Genomic DNA, 15,084 nt, shown 5'->3' on the forward strand with positions numbered 1-15,084 from the left:
CGTGAGACAAGCGTCCGCTTGTTGGCAAGGCCCCCGTCCTAGCTAGGAAGAAATATCCACTCGCGAGGGAATTGTCGTAGAACGACTCTAGGCCCGGGTTTTCCTTCAAGGCGTAGCGGGTCAAGCTCGGATGGCGAGCTAGCTCCAACCGCCATCGTGCCTGGGAAGTAGCTGATACCGCTCTATCTATTTCCAGATACCATTAATGCAGGGAGGTAATAGAGCTGCGCGATAAGCCGGCGCCAAAACGTTCGTGGAGGTTTTCTAATCTCTTTAGCCATGTAGTCTTACGGCTCATTGTGCGAACATAACGATACACCCAATGCGCTACGCGAGCCTCCGCCATAAACCACAACCTCCCCAGATACCGCAGCTTACTCTTGGCCTCCCTCTCCTCAAACTCGGACCACGCCATTTCACCCTTGACGGCTGCATAGGCGGTCCTGAAATTTCCACCCAACGCAGCTTTCCCAACGGAAAACTGGGCCCTATCTAATCTCCGACAAGTATCCGAGCTGATACACAAGACTTCATTGGAATAGGTTAGGGCCGGGACCGCTACCGCCTTCCATAAGTTCGCATGACGCTATATTTGTTGTAAGAGTCAAACGCTTTGTGCTTAATAGCGCCAGCCAAACGGTTTGCCTTCGCTGCCAAACTAATCTCCTGGCTCTCCATGGAGTGGCGTCCACTGTTAAATTTCACACCTAGGTATGTAACCTCTAACACTTCCGCCAAAACCCCACCCTGTAAATAAATGGGGTCCGTCCCGCCAGGTGTTGGTGAATTCTTCGCGAATACGACACATTTGTCTGTGCTAAAGGTCAATCCATACTCGATCGCGTACGACCCACAGATACCCAGAATGGCTTGTAAATCGACCCTTGACTCAGCAACAGCAAAAATATCGTCAGCAAAGAAACCACCCGGGATCCTTTTTTCCTCATTGGCACTGCCAGGGTAACGAAGAGGGAACCCATAATTGCATTGCCTGAGGGCCCTATCTAAGGGTTCCAGGTATAGCGCAAATAAAAGTGGAGACAAAGGACACCCCTGCTTCAAACCCACCCCGCTACGCATAAAATCCGTGACATCCCCTCCAAACCAGAAGCGATATTTCACGTCGTCATATAGTCTAGCCAAGAGATTTACGAAACTAACAGGAATGCCCAAGTACCCCAGGGTCGCCCACAATCTCGGACGGCAGACACTGTCGTAGGCCTTACGTAAATCCAAAAACGCGAAAAACACTGGGCGTTGCTCAATTCGCGCAATGTCCATCAACTGAGAAACAACAAATAAACTATCCGACCCTCTCCTATCCCTCCTGAACCCGTTCTGCAGCTCCCCCATAATACAAAACAGTATTATGGGGGAGCTGCAGAGGAAAACACCTCGACAAATCGTTCGAGCCGTGTCTTTAAAATTGCCATGAAAACCTTCGATACACATTGGGAAAGGGCTATTGGACGGAATGATGCGATATTTTCAATGTCTTTTCCCCCACCTTTAAATAGTAGCTTAATTTCAGTGAGCCCCCACGAGTCGGGAATAGGAGACTGTTGCAGGATATCGTTAAACAATTCACACAAAACCCGTCGCGAGTAACCGTCCAGATGTTTTAGGAGGTCATAGGATATTGAGTCCTCGCCTGCAGCTTTCCCCGTGGGTAGGGCGTTTAAAACTGCGTCAATTTCCTGAACCAGAATGTCCTCAACAAGAGAGAGATTGGGATCGATACTTCGCTTTTCAATTGGGATGGTAAGGGATGCGTGGCACTGAAGGAAAGCGGCTTCCTCCGCGCGGAAGAATTCTAAAACCCTCGTTCGTATTGCGGCCGGGCCTGATAATACCGTGCAACCATCGTCCGCCTTCACCGCCGCGACGGTCTGAGTCTGAGGTGGTGGGTTAAATAACCGCCAGAATTTTTTACTCGCCAAACGTTTGTCGGACAGGATATCGCGTTCCGTAGCTCGGTTAACTTCACCAATCTTACGCGCCACAAGTTGCGCCACGCCCCGTTTCAGTTCGCGATAGGAATTCCAAAGCTGCGATATATATTCCGGCGAAACCGTAGTGTCAAGACGACGACCTTCACGCGCCGCTTTACGGTACCGACGGTTCGCCTCCTTGCGTTTATTAATAGCCATCTTCACTTCAGGGTCGAACCAATGCTTCAGCGGTCTTCGCGTGCCAGTCCCCGACGTACGGCCCAGCGTATCAGATGCTGCGGAAATCACGATAGCCTGAAAATCGTCCAGCGTCAAGGACGGCCTACCACGCAGCGCTTCATGAGCCGCCGTTTTGAAGTGCTCCATTTTTACCGGGTCACTGGTCCTCCAACGCGGTCTGCACGAAACCGAACCCACACCGGTGTGACGTCGTACCGAGACATCTAAGGTCAGAGTTATGGCGTTATGGTCGCTGCCGAGGCTAATAAGACCATCTTCATCAATATCCATGCGCAATAACAGGGAAAGGAACTGATCATTCCCAAGAGCATAATCAATGGTAGTCGACAGCCCCGAGCCGACCAAGTGGTTCTACCGACGCATACTTCGCTGAGGGTATTGATGATAGTTAGGTCGTGATCTATAACCCAAGTTACTAGTTTACGACCAGTCAAATTTTCGCGACCATCCAAGTCCGGAATGTGGGCATTAAAATCACCCAAGATGCAAAGCGGTTTGCGACCATGGGCATTTAAATGGGCTAGATCTCTGGCAAGACTTTGAAAAATACTTTCGTTCCAACTTACGTCCTCTTTAGCCGTCGCTAAATACACAATTCCCATCAGTATATCAATCGATCCGCACCGTACCTCCACCCACATGTGTTCATCGCAAGATCGCACCAGTTGACATGGCGTAGGGTCCGCGACCATGACTCCCAGACCACCACCTTTTTTCGACTCACGCCGTCTATTTACACCAAACCAGCGAAAACCCGGGCACGATTCTGGAATTTCGTCCTCGCGTAAATGTGTTTCCGCGACAGCGAACACGGTAGTGTTGGTTTGTAGCCTTTGGGGATACAATTCAGCCCAGAGTTCGCGCTTCCGACCGCTTTGAATGTTTAGGAACGATATTTTGAAATTACTATTTACACGGGCCTTCCTACGTCTCCTCCCACGACCCCACTGCTTATCTCCGAATCATTGTTGGTTGTTAGCGCCACCGTCCTCAGCGGCACTCGATGTACTCCGTCCAGCTTTTTGATGTTTGCGAGAGTAAAACGCACGACGTCGCCAAAGTTGTTGCGGTGACAGATCTTCACGGATGTATACCCCCTTAAACTCTGGTTTATCTTTAAGCCCACCAACCTTCTCCAAAATGAGTTTCCTCATAGCCTGTGTTTCCACTGTAAGTCGAGATGGGCGGGGTTTGTTACCAGAAGGTTTAAATTTTCGGATGTCGGCAATTTTGACTGAAGATGGCTTAAGGTCCAAAGCGTTTTCCAGCCAACTTGCGGCTGTATGCTGATCATCCAACTCCTGCGCTTCGCAACCGAAGACCATTATATTAAGGGCCCTGGCCTCATGATCCTGCACCTCTTTCACTACTCTCCGAGCCATGATAGCCACTGCGCTTTCCTTCGGTACATGGTCACTTTCCGGTGAAAGAGCCTGTTCAATCCTTTGCGTAAGCTGGCGAATGTCCTCAACATTCTGCGAATTCATTTCCTTCAACTTTGTTACCTCCGCAGAAACATCCGTCAACTTTACTTCTACCGCCGCGAAATGATCATTTACCACACTGATCTCAGTTTTAATTGTTTGCGTGACCAGTTGATTACAGTAGCTCTCCATGTCGAGTCTCAACCCGGTGAGCTTGCGATCGAAATCTGATGACATTTCGGATCTAAGCGAGTCCAGCCCAACAGCTAGTCTATGTACTAACATCTCATCAATAGAGTCAAGAAGTTGATCTCCGTTCACGCCTTGTACAGTCAAATTTAACCCAGCATTGGCCTCCGTTTTTTCTTTTTGGTCTTTTGCCTTGCTTTCTGCCTGGGCTTTCGGCTTTTTCGTAATAGGCGTCGTAGTTTTGGAGCCCAGTTTTACCCCCAGATGGGGTGACGCTACGCGAGAGCTATTAAGTTTCTCCGTTAGCCGCGTGCGTAAATGTCTCACCTCCACGGTATTTGTCGCGGCCATCGCGCGCCCTTATCGTATACAATACCCCGTTGACTTTGTAACCGAAAAAAATTGGCCGAGGCTTACCGCACGAAAACCTGCACTAACTGCATTTTTAAAAATACACACTGCGAAGTCGAAATATTTAGCGAGCAGGGGTAATTATCATCCAGCTCACCGATTTTTAGCACAAAATGAAAGTCACTCAAGGGAAAATTAGTCAAAATCCAATTTTTCGCGGAGACGTGTTTGAACCGCTACACAATAGAACGCGTCCCATAGCGCCTGTGGTAAATTAAGGAAACATAGGAAATTTGCCCTTGAAATATACGCAGATATTGGTGTAAAATGTTACCGAGAAAATAGTGAAATTGGAATAAATTGTAGAGAAAAGAATAGAAAGTAATTGTTGAAATATAACGGAGATACAAAGGAAAATATAAATTATCTAGCAATTACTCCATTCAAATATTAAGTAGGAACTTTATTATAATTTCATGGTTTGAGAGTTCTACAAAACTAATCTAAAACAAATGTTATAACTTCACTATTGCGAGTTAAATTCCAGGAATTTTGAAATTCATACAAGTTAAAGGAAATAGTTATAGTTATTTAGAAATTATCCACAAACCCCAAAGAAACAAATTCCCTGCCGTCTATTGCTATTGCTAAATATTCCCCGCAAACGAGAAACGCTTACGAATATTCCAAAATGTAAATTTTCCGTTTTAATTTCAATATATCATTAACATAGTTCGCAAAATCACCAGCCAATTAAATCTAGCAACATTAAATTATATAATGCTGCCAAACAAAACAAGGGGATCTAGCCCATAATTAAGCCATATCACTTGTGATCTCTCCTGATTCAATCGATTTTCTTTTACTGAAATATCCTCTAGTATACGGGCGAATGGGGGGGGGCATTTTTTCCCTTGCCAGTAATGCAATGTGGGTCACACTTGTCTAGGGCCATACTTACTTTATCATATCCGCTTTATATGATACAAGGCCATAATCTTCCGAGCACGCGCCTAGACAAACCTCTTTCCCTCTGACCGTTTTAATCTCCTTTTACTCTCTCTTGAAGCTGATTTACACCGTTAAAAGTATATAGACATCTTATTCTAGCTCTTCTACTCATGATGCATTGCCTCAAAAATTCTCATATAGAGTGTACACAACAAATAAAAAATTTTATTCTGCATTTCAAATACTGTCATTTTTGAACTAACTTCATATATAAAATACAAAATTATATGCTTATCGAAAACTATGTTATTGGATATAAGTTCAAATAATTAACGATACTTAAGTACTTCTTTAAGCTATTAGAAATAGATCAACCCCAAATGTATGTCGGTACAAAAAACATAAAATTATTCAAATTTTAATTACATTAAGACTGAAGGGACAGATATTATAAAAAAATGTCTTGGTTTGGACCAAGGCCGAGAAAACAAACGATATGTCTGAGGTTTCAGATATTGCAATTTCTTTTTAAATTATTTTTATTCCTTTAATCCTTAATCGATATTTAATTCAATCAACTGATTTTTACTGTTAATCGATCTATTCCCTCTAAATTAATTTAAAAAATGACATATCTACGCTTTTTCAACAATAATTCCATTTTCAGAAAACATTTTATCATGAAATTAATTATTTTGAAGGGAGTACGTGTCGATGCTCACTAACTTCTAAGCACCTTGACGGACACAGTTTTAATTCTTGCTGGCTTGACAATTTTTCAAGTTTGCACCAAAAAAGTTAAAAACGGATGTAAGTTGCTCAGGAAACTGATGTTCAAGAAATTATGATAAACAATTTTTTTGGCTGAAACTAATTTATAAACTAATGTCGTCTACTTAAGACAAAGTAACAACCTTGGTCCTGTGTGGTTTCTTTTAATAGGTAGCTCTCCTTTTGTGCACTGGAAAAATATGATATCGGTATAAATATAGCCAAAGGAAAGGGTAAAGATTACATAAAAAGAAATACTTCTCAGCAGAAATAAAATGGTTGAACACATCATACTTCACCACTTGTGCCAAGGACCGATCATACAGAAATTACATAAGGAGAAACTAAAACCCAGGGGCGATGCCGCCATTGGGGTCTTCTCCCTCTCGCCTAGAAGCACCGCTATAGACACTGCGAATTGACTAGCCTGTAGTGAACTTTGGCGTCGTCTGGCGATGGCCCTTGGTGCAAGGAAGAATACCCCAATGGACGCCTCGCCCCTGTGTTTTTTCCGAAATGGTCTCTACGCCTGATAAAATGATTACGCGTAATACGTAACCGGTTTACAAGTAGCGCCAGCAATGTAATTTGCCGTGATGACGTTCCAAATCTAGATTGAGTTATGGCCAAGAAGCTTTGAACTTCGGAGAGGGAAACTACAGTGCAACCTTTCCTTCATAGTCGCGACAAAAAAATGTAACATTTCGATATTCGAAGTTAAATGTATAAATTCGTGTCCCCAATATATGCATCCACTATTAAATATTTACATTTTCCTTTCGAGTTATATCAAATATCGCTTGCTCTTTTTAGACACTTAGTATTATATTTCAAATATTCAATATTCATCCTCCAACACGTACTCCCTTCAAAATAATTAATTTCATGATAAAATGTTTTCGGAAAATGGAATTATTGTTGAAAAAGCGTAGATATGTCATTTTTTAAATTAATTTAGAGGGAATAGATCGATTAACAGTAAAAATCAGTTGATTGAATTAAATATCGATTAAGGATTAAAGGAATAAAAATAATTTAAAAAGAAATTGCAATATCTGAACTTCAGTCAATTGATAAACCTCAGACATATCGTTTGTTTTTTCGGCCTTGGTCCAAACCAAGACATTTTTTTATAATAGGTGGATGGCTCTAAGAACGAAAGCTCGATATGAAATTGTTTCTTATAATAAAAATGCTTCATTTTGGGATTGAAAACCCACGAAGTCTGGCCAGGAATTAAGGCTTTAAAGCGAAGAGCATTAAATAAGTTTTCTTATCCACACGGAAAACAATGCGTTTCGAGTCAAAACGAAACTACCTTCAAAGATCAAATTTATAGAAGCAAGTTTACGATATTTTAGTATCATCTAACACGTGGAATTAATTTAGAAATAAAACTATCGATAATACATGGTGGTTGAAATTCACTACGAAAAAATTGAAATGATTTGGAGACATCTTCAAATTACGAATTAGTATTTTCGTCACTACTTGGCGCAAATCCCAGTTGTTATTTGATAAAAGATTACTCAATAGCTCATCGCTTACTGTTCTTTGGAAAGGAGAAATATGTTCATTATAAAGCCGCGTTTCCAAATCGGTTTTAAAAGTTTTAGATAGGTGGAAATGAAATATTTTGCTGTTAAACATAGAGATCTATCGTGAGAAAATGCAATTATTTTTCTTTTCAAAAAAATTATTGAATCTTTTGGAAACAGTTCCAAACTGTCTCGTGCTAAGGCACCTTAAGAATGGTGGCAATACGACTAAATATGAGATATGGGATTAACACACAGTTTCATTATCGGTAAATTTGTTGTGTTGATTGAAAAGTGATTGACTGGTCATATAATTTCACATTTAATTATCTTTGTAAGCGTGAATTCCTAACCAACGTAAATTTAAGACTTAAACGAATCTTTTCCACCTGATGCCGCTGATGGTATGGATCGCAGTGAGGAGATATTACGAATAAGAACGTGAAATGGCACTTCCAAAATTATCATAACATTTGGCTAACGTGCAGCAGAAAATGGGTCAGGAGACAATTATGACAAATATCTAATGGCAGGGCGTGATCAATATATAAACGACTGGTAATATTTTAACAGACGAAGCACGTAGTCTAATTTAACCTTGGATCTAGCAGGGTATATATGCCTCCATGTTACATGCTCCTCCTCCCTACTTTACTTTAGGGATATCACTACAATCAAAAAGCAGTCGTCAGTCGTTTCTCAATGAGAACTGTTTTGTAATTAGTTAGTCAAGAACCGCAAAGTGTACGGGTTAATTCGGGTTTATCCCTTTGATATTTTTCTTCAATAAAAGTCAAGAAGATTCGTCTTCTATTTTGGAATTAAGCTGTAAGTTGTCTTTAATTCATTTTTATGACCCTCGGAAGAATCTCCCTTTTTAGTTAAATGCTATTGAGGGTTACATAAATGGCGCCCGAACAGGGATTCGAAAGCGACTAGGCCTTAAGCCTCGGTTAGTCCCGTAGTATAAACTGTTTATCACCGTCGGTATATTCGCCCCCCACGTGACGGTAAGCCTCGGCTTCCACGTTGGTAAATAATTAAAGATAAATAAATTAATCTTAATTAATCATAATTTAATTAAATAATAAATTAAAATAAAATTATATTTATATTTAATGTATTGAATTAAGATAACTTACTTGTTTATATTGTATAAACTTAACTAGTTTAACTATTTTGAATATTGTAAAACTTAACTTAATAAAATAATGGCCTACTCGGATAATAAACAACAATGGAGATTACCTCGAACATCTGAGGATGAGGAGGATGAATCGAAATTACATAAAGGGGAAGACTATTCAAAGGAAGATCTATTTGTCTCTGCGGGGGATGACAGCGATACGCTAGCACCGCCTGAGATTGAAGATCCGTTGGAGGATTTTAACCGGATTCTTCGCTTTGAAGAAGAGAAGGATGAAGAAGATGCTGATACGAGAAAGAGGACGCCCGCCTCTTCACTATTGGGATTTTCTCCCTACCAATTATTCCCTCATAAGAGCATTCTCGCTCCCAAGGGAAGTTCAACTCCCTCAAATTTCCCTCCTCAAACTGGGATTGATACACTTGTTCCTCCCAAATCAGCGTCTAAAAGCGTTAAGCCTAAAGTTAGTTTTACACCCACATTACCTAATCCTAGGGTTAAAACAACCGGAACTCAAATGTCTCCGTCTCGACAAATCCCTCAATTTGGACCAGATACAACTGATGAGGAATTAAACTTTGGCAGATAATTCTACCACACAGGCTAAAGCCGTGGCCCAAAATGTAGCAATAAATAAAGCTATAGCTACTAGTTTGGATAAATAAGTTAGGGATCTGCCCACATTAATAAATAGAAGTACTATTCCTCAGACGGGAAAAGTCCCTATTGAGCCGCCGGAAAGGTTAGCGTTTATGGGATCGTCTAACGATAATGCCTCAGAGTTTTTAGCTGCTTTTGAGGAATATGCTAAATTTCACAAGCTATCAAATGAAGACAGGTTAGCGGCATTACCTCTCCTTTTACGAGGGCATGCTTTGTATTGGTACAGGGATTGAATCCGTCAGTATGACGATATTTGTAGCTCAAACCCTGCCCATCCTCATTTAGCTTGGAAGACATTTAAAAGGCACTTTAAGGCTCAGTTTAGAGACTCTGATTCTAAGCTTAAAATAGAGATTTCCCATAGGAGTCAGAAAGATAAGGAATCTGTAGAGGATTTCTTCGGGGATGTTATGAAGTTAAATTTAGGGATGACCCATCCTCTTTCCGAAAAGGAGTTAGTTCCTATTATTAAAAGCAATTTAAAGGATGAACTAAGAACTCCTCTCCTTTTCTTGCAATTTACTACAATGGAACAACTAAGGAATTCCTGTAAAACAATTGAGAAGGATACCGAAGTTCGGAAAAAGAATGCTGAATAAAGGGAAAAGAGGAAATCTCCCCCTAAACCTAAGGCTATAGTAAAGGCTGAGTCCCCTTGCCCAGCAAACTGGGGCTCCGAACATAGTCATTGTTCCCCTGGGCAGTGTCAACACCCTTCTAATCCTCCTACTTCTCCTTCACATCCTAAATGGGAATATCCCTTACAACCTTTATACTCTAGAGCCAAAGCTAAGGCTAACAACTCCAATAGAGGTCAGAGAACCTATAATAGAAGCTATAACCAGAGATCTAAGTCCACTGGTCGTCAATTGGCTTTGTTCTACTCCTCTACACGTGTTATAACATATTATAATTGCCAAAAACCAGGTCATCTGGCACCCGACTGTCAATAAAAAAGATAAGCAAGTCGGGGGAAGCCCAGACGATTCCCGTTACTTCTGAACACACGACAGTTCACGCTAAGTTAGATAATGGGGCCGAAGCCTCTTTTGTCAGTTTGGATCAGTGGCAAAAGATTTGTAAATTTGCAGACTCTTCAGAATTACCTGAAGATGAACAATTAGATTGTGTAGTTTGGGGCGACGGCCGTTATACTTTTACAAAAGGTCTCAAGAACTAGAGTTTACTCTTAAGTCAAACGACGGATAAAGGGTCAAATTAGATTTTGAATCGTCACTATGTCTAGTGGGTAACTTAAAGATCCCTTTTTCAATTCCATCTGAAAAGGATCCAATAGATAAGGAGATATTGATAGTGGGGTGGCGTAGCGGTTAGCGCTTTCGCCCTGCAGCAAGAGGATCCCGGGTTCGATCCCGGACTGTGGCACCGGGTGAAAATCTGGGAACAAATCCTTCTGCGTAGAGTTTGCAAGTTCTCTCCCCACTTGCTAAAAGGAGTTTTCCTCCGCGGTCTAACCCGGTTTCTCCTTTCCATCAAAACTTGCTGAGGTTAACGGTAATAGTTAGTATAGGGCGCTGTAGGTTAGCTGTGGCATAGGGGCTAGCCACCACCCCTCTATGCATTGTAAAGGGACCCACGCGTAAATAAGTCGCGAGTTGACTTAGTGTGGACATCCCTTCCTAGACCAAGCTAAGATTATTAGATTATTAGAGTATTAGGGACGCAGTTTCCGCAGCCCCTATCTCTGATGAACAACGTCATCAATTAGAATCCCTTTTATTGAAATTTCCTGAGTTGTTTTCGGATGAAGTAGGAAGAACAGGACTTGTCTTCCATGAGATTCATACGGGAAATAGTCCGCCCATAAAATCTCAGCCTTATCGTGTTAATGACCAGAAAAAGAAAAAAATAGAACATGTAAAGGAAATGTTAGATGAACGGGATAATCAGACCCTCTGTATCTCCTTGGGCTTCGCCCGTAGTTTTAGTTGGGGTTAACCCTATAGGTTTTGTATTGATTACAGGAAACTAAACAGTGTTACCATAAAAGACCCTCATCCCTTGCCTAATATAGAGGATATGCTAGCTCGAGTAGGAAGACCGAAATATTTTACAACACTTGACCTTAAATCGGGGTATTGGCAAGTGGAAATGCACCCTAAGAGTAGAAAAAAAACTGCTTTTGTGACCCACATGGGAAAGTACGAGTTTAATGTACTCCCTTTTGGCTTTGTAACGCCCCTAGCTCCTTTAAGCGATTAATTGACGAGATCTTTAGAGACGCAGTATACTTCCAATTAATTGACTATTTAGATGATTTAATCTCGCTTAGCGAAGATTGGGATCAACACTTAACCTGTTTAGAATACGTCCTAAATAGATTAAAGGAAGCGGGTCTCACCCTTCAGTTGAAAAAATGTCGGTTCGCTCAGAAAGAAGCTACCATTTTTGGTCACATAGTAAATGAAAAAGGAGTGCATATAGATCCTTTAAAAATAGAAGCCATTCAGAAATTCCCTCCTCCTAAAAATGTTAAGGAAGTCCAGAGATTTTTAGGGATGGCAGGTTGGCATAATAGGTTTATTAATCACTACTCTCAAATCGTAGCTCCCATTAATAAACTAAAAAGAAAGGACCAAAAAATTATTTGGGATACCGAACAGCAACAGGCGTTCGAAAAGATCAAGGAAGAAATTTGTAAAGCTCATCCTTTAGCTTCCTTTAGAAGGGATTCCCCGTGCATTCTAACTACGGATGCAAGTGATGCAGGGTTGGGTGCCCTTCTTTCCCAAATACAAGATAATATAGAAGTTCCTATAGCCTATGCTAGTACAGGACTTAAAGATGCGGAAACAAGGTACTCCACTAGCGAGAAAGAGTGTTTAGCCATTTGTTGGGCAGTTAAGAAGTTTAGGCCCTTTCTAGAAGGTCGTAAATTCACTGTCCTTACTGACCATCAGGCTCTACAATGGTTATTTAATATCAGGGAACCAAATTCTCGACTAGTTAAATGGGCCATGTACCTTTAAACCTTTGATTTTACTATTAAACATAAAAAGGGAGTAGAAAATGTAGTAGCTGACGCTTTATCGAGAGCTCCGATAAATGTCCTAAGCATAAACTTTAGCTCCTCCACTTCAAATTCTACTAGTAATCAGGATCCAACTAGTAGCAGTACAAGTCAAAATTCTACCGGTAGTAGTAGTAGTAGTTCAACAACATCCTCAGTGATTCTGTTGAAGGTCGTACACGTCCCCCAGGTCCTAGAGCCTTATATTCTGTATTTACATTAGAAGTTGTAAGAACATCTCAAAGGGAAGACCCTTTTGCTTCCCCTATTATTAATTCCTTGCAAGGACCTAACCCAGTTAGGCATAAACTATTTGAATTAAAAAACAATATTCTCTATAGAAGACCTTACAGGAACTATCCTGAAAAAAATTATTTATCTCCTCGTTTAATGCTAGAAGCCATGAGGTTATTACATGACCACGCACTATCAGCTCACAGGGGCAAAGATAAGACCCTAAGTAAAGTGACATATAGATATTGGTGGCCAACCATGGTTAATGATGTCCAGGACTTACGTTCGAGGATGCACGTTATGCCAACAATTTAAGGCTAGGAACAGGAAAAAGCCAGGGCTAATGCAACCCTCTGAAATAACAAGTCCTTGGGACCAGATTAGTGTCGATATTACGGGACCTTTCCCTCAAAGTAGACACCACTTTAAGTGTTTAATAGTCTTTGTCGATTATATGACAAAATTCGTGGAAATGATTCCACTAAAGACTATTACAGCCAAGACTTGTGTCCAAGCTTTTAAGTCTATTATTACTAGATGGGGAGCTCCAAAAGCTATCCTTAGTGATAGAGGGGTACAATTTACTTCGAAACTTTGGCTGCAGACGTGCCGAGCTTTTATAATTAAACCAAAGTTTACCACCCCCTATACGGCTTAGGGAAATCCCACCGAAAGAGTAAATAGAGTAATAGGCGAACTTATATCATTCTATGTAGGGAATCATCATAACAGATGGGATGAGTCCCTAGACCTTTTCAATTTGCTATAAATTCTGCACCCCATGAAACTACGGGCAGATCCCCTTTCTTTTTGAATTTAGGGCGGAATCCACGTCTCCCTTGGGATTTAGAAATTGAAGAACCCATTCAGGACCCTGATGACCCTGGTCGTACTAAAGCTTTAAAAGTTCTTAAGGAACAATTAGAATTCAGTAACGAATTATCTAAATTAGCTAAGGCTCATCAAAAGAAATACTATGACCTCCGCCATGACCCTCTAGAAATTGAGGTAGGAACATTAGTATGGATGGAAACCCATCCTTTGTCAAGTACGACAGGTCAAATTATGAGAAAACTCAGTCCTAAATGGGCAGGTCCCTTTAAAATAATCGCCAAACACTCTCCTGTAGTCTACGAGTTAGATGATGCTAACTCAGGGCAGAATGTAGGAAAAGTTAATCTAGAACATTTAAAACTCTACTAGACAAACGTAGCTGTCTTCGACAATGCTGTCAATGCAACCGCTTCACAGTCAGCTGTCTTCGACAATGCCGTCAATGCAACCGCTTCACAGTCAGAAGTTGCAAATGATCCTGAGTCAAGCTCTTCCCCAGACGGTGGTCGCGAACACCAACCTACGAGGACTTCCTCAACAACTTCATCTGATTCCTCGACATCAACTACTCTGGACGATCAAGCTGCAGACCAACAGATGATTCCTGATATCCCAGATGTACCTCGTCAACCTACTGACTCTGATAGTGAACCGGGCATGGCCCTATTTGAAGACCCTCCTCTCCTACTCCATACCTACCACGATATGCGAGTTTTCCAGCTCACTAGTCCATCTAGTGACAGTCCGCCTTCTGCCGCAGGGAGGCTTCCCCGTCTGGTCATGTAAAATCAGTCGCGGAAACTGAGCTACACAAATCAACTTCTAGTTTTACGGAAGAGATTCTAACGCCTGAGCAGAATCCTAGTTTTACGGAAGAGATTCTAACGCCTGAGCAGAATTCTAGCTTTACACCTGAACAGCTTTCTCAATCACAAACCCAATCGCTGCGTGCGTCTCAAAGTTCATCGACCACGTTATCGGAGTCCATGCGAACTCTTCGATTAAATAGGGCTACCTTACCCGATACTCATTTAGAGACTTTTCGATTGGGATGGCGAAGACAAGTGTGCAAAAGGGCAACGGTTAGGCCAGGAGGAAATGAAGTCGATATTTACTATCGCCCTCCAGACAATAAAAGATTAAGGTCAACTTACGAGGTCCAAGTTTACCTCCAGAATAATAACATAAAAATCTAACCAGGGAGCATTTCTCTTTTGCCCGAGAGCCAATCTCTATTTTTCCATGGAGTTTATCTCTCAGGCTCACAAAAGACTTATCTAATATTAATAAAATATTTTTGTTAAAGATGACATCCAACAACTATCCCTTACCTTGGATGTTCGACTTCCCTAAGGGAATAAAAGAAAGAGAAGAGAACCCAAGGAAGAAGATCAGCAAGACAAAGAAATCCGTAAAGGAAAAAGCTCTAAAATGTCGCAATTGTGACGATTTTGGACATCTCAACTCTACAAATTCATGTTCTAATTGCTACTCGTCTGGACATGTAGCTATTACTTGTCCTTTTGATGAAGAAGACGTACTTCTACTTGAAGACCCAAAAAGAAGAAATGGGGGAGTTTGCCTCTATGAGCTTAGCATCACCTCCGTCCGTCTCGGACCGTTCTTTAGGGTTCCAACCTTCGGCAACTTCTACTTCTCTCCGAGTCTGACCCTTGGTCGTTGGTACGTTATCTTCCCCAACCTCACCGCCAGACGGACGTTAACATCCCTATTACAGTCCATCACAAGTTCAGGGCGG

This window comes from Phalangium opilio, unplaced genomic scaffold, assembly GCF_054372755.1.
Source record: "Phalangium opilio isolate 3A_F unplaced genomic scaffold, DU_Popi_V2 ptg000053l_1, whole genome shotgun sequence".
NCBI classification, from domain to species: domain Eukaryota; kingdom Metazoa; phylum Arthropoda; class Arachnida; order Opiliones; family Phalangiidae; genus Phalangium; species Phalangium opilio.